Source organism: Musca vetustissima, unplaced genomic scaffold, assembly GCF_032173495.1.
Source record: "Musca vetustissima isolate MV318-11 ecotype Yass unplaced genomic scaffold, APGP_CSIRO_Mvet_v1 utg146921, whole genome shotgun sequence".
Taxonomy (NCBI): Eukaryota; Metazoa; Arthropoda; class Insecta; order Diptera; family Muscidae; genus Musca; species Musca vetustissima.
In genome coordinates, this window is record NW_026882137.1 from 5019 (window position 1) to 7527 (window position 2509).

The following is a 2509-nucleotide window of genomic DNA, read 5'->3' on the forward strand; positions in this document are numbered from 1 at the left end:
GTGTATATATCAAATAAATATGCGTATATTCGAATACTAAGATGGAACATCCTTTCAATATATTCTCAATGATAAACACACACACAGCTACGCTGTAGAGAATAGAAAATAAATTTATCGCGACTTCGACACGACCAAAACACACATACACACGCATCGAACTTCTTGTGTGTTGTGCTGCAGCTATAATAAACATGAATAACTTTTCTTTCCGATGTCATATACACTGAGTTGCTGTGACATATACACACAAACGCATATATTTACATACTGCTTACATATTCTAGCAGTTTTAGAATGTATATATGTTTGTTTGGAGCCGTTGTGTTACAAAAATATGCACGTACATTTACAGTTCTATGATCATCATCGTCGTCATCGACGAAGAACACACGATGTCTACATCAATGTTGATGTTACTGCCATTCATTCACTTACTTACTTTGGACCTATACGGGGCAACTATGTGTACATTTTCCTCTTCGACTGTTCGAACATGTCTATGCATGTGTGTATGTGAGTGAGTGTGTGCCTCTATCTGTGGCATTTGGTATCTTCAATATTATAGCTTAACATCAATTGCATACAAATTGCTAGCATTACATGTGCATTGATGTTCCTACTTTGCTTCTTGTTTTTTTTTTATACACACTTTTTGTTGTTGTTCATTCTTCTATCACTCGTCCTCTCCTTCTTCATTCCTTCGTTTAACTTTTCAATGCAGCAAAAACTGAAAATGTTATGCATTCTATACATCAACATCGGAACTATCTTCATTCATATACCATCTATCGAACATGTTACACATGCATGCACAAACACGCACACACCCATGCACATTCACCACTATATGAACAAAATAGATGCTTGAAATTTTGATGAGCGTGCCTTGTGTATCTGTAATAGATAGATAGGATAAATGAGTATGGTGAATAAACGAACAGATATACAGATACATATACGATATCGAATTATTTCAAGTAACCGAAGTGGGACAGTAGTTTCGGAAGGAAGAGAGGATCTATTAAACGAATATTTGTTTCAAGGATATATCAAGAATATGCATAGAATCACTTTTTAAATAGATTTATGCATGTCCGTCCGTCCATCCGTCTGTCTGTCTGTCCATGTTAAATTGTAAACAAAGTACAGGTCGCATTTATTATCCGATTTGGATGAAATTTGGCACAGCTCACTTATTTGGCACAAGGACGAACCCTTTTGAAATTGGGAAAAATCGGTTCAGATTTAGATATAGCTCCCATATATATTTTCGTCCAATTTAAGGTAAATACGTTTTACGTTTGTGTTAAGTTTCCTGAAAATCGATCCAGATTTAAATATAGCTCAAATATATATATTCGTCCGATTTAATGTAAATGGTCCACCAAATACCCTATATATCTTTCGATTTGCAGGAAATTTGGTATAGCGTAAGGAATGAGGTCTAAAATTATGTGTGTTAAGTCTGGTGAAAATCGGTTCAGATTTGGATAGAGCCCCTATATATATTTTCTCCCGATTTTAAGTACATAATGCATATAACTTAACCAGTGACAACTTTCAATGAAATCGGTTTAGATTTCGATATAGCTCACATATATATATATATATATATATATATATCCTTTACATTGCTTTATATAATTTTGTCCTATTGTGAGAAGCAACCCTATATCTGACCACATGAAAAATTTAATATTGGTTGCAGAATGACATGTTTATGGATCCACGTTCATGTTAATGGTCCTTCAAAAATTCGACGTCTCTTAGGATTCATCAGTTGAATATACCCAAAGTGGTGAAGGGTATCATATAGTCGGCCGCGTCCGACTTTACTACTTTTCTTACTGGTTTAAATAATAATTTTCAGGGTATTATAAGGTGTAGATTTTTTAACGATTATTTTTTTAAGGCCTACCATAAGCGTGGATGTCTTAAATATTATTTTTAAAGGACTACCAGAGGCGTGGATTTTTTAAAGATTATTTTTAACCACTAAGGAATGTAGTAAAGTCGAACGGGGACGACTATATGATGCCCTTCACCACTTTGGGTATATGATGAATCCTAACAGATGTCTCATCTTTGAAGGACCAGTAAAATGAAATTGGATCCATAAACATGTCATTCTGCAATCTATACTAAATTTTTCATTTGGTCAGATATAGAGGTGCTTCGTACAATGGGACTAAATTATGTAAATCAATTTAAAGCAAATATCAATCGGGCACCCGTTGATTATTTGGATAAATATGTGATAACCATGAGGAGTTTGGTGCACCATTTACTTAAAATCGGACGAATATATATATATATATATAAAAGCTACATCGACATCTACGTTAACTTCAGTACGTTGTGCAAAATTGTGTAGCAAACAGCCTAACATTGGGCTTTTTTGCACCATTTACTTAAAATCGGACGAAACTATATATAGGATCTATATCTAAATCTGAACCGATTTGTACAAAACTTTCCACACGTTATGTTATAGTATCTTCAGTAT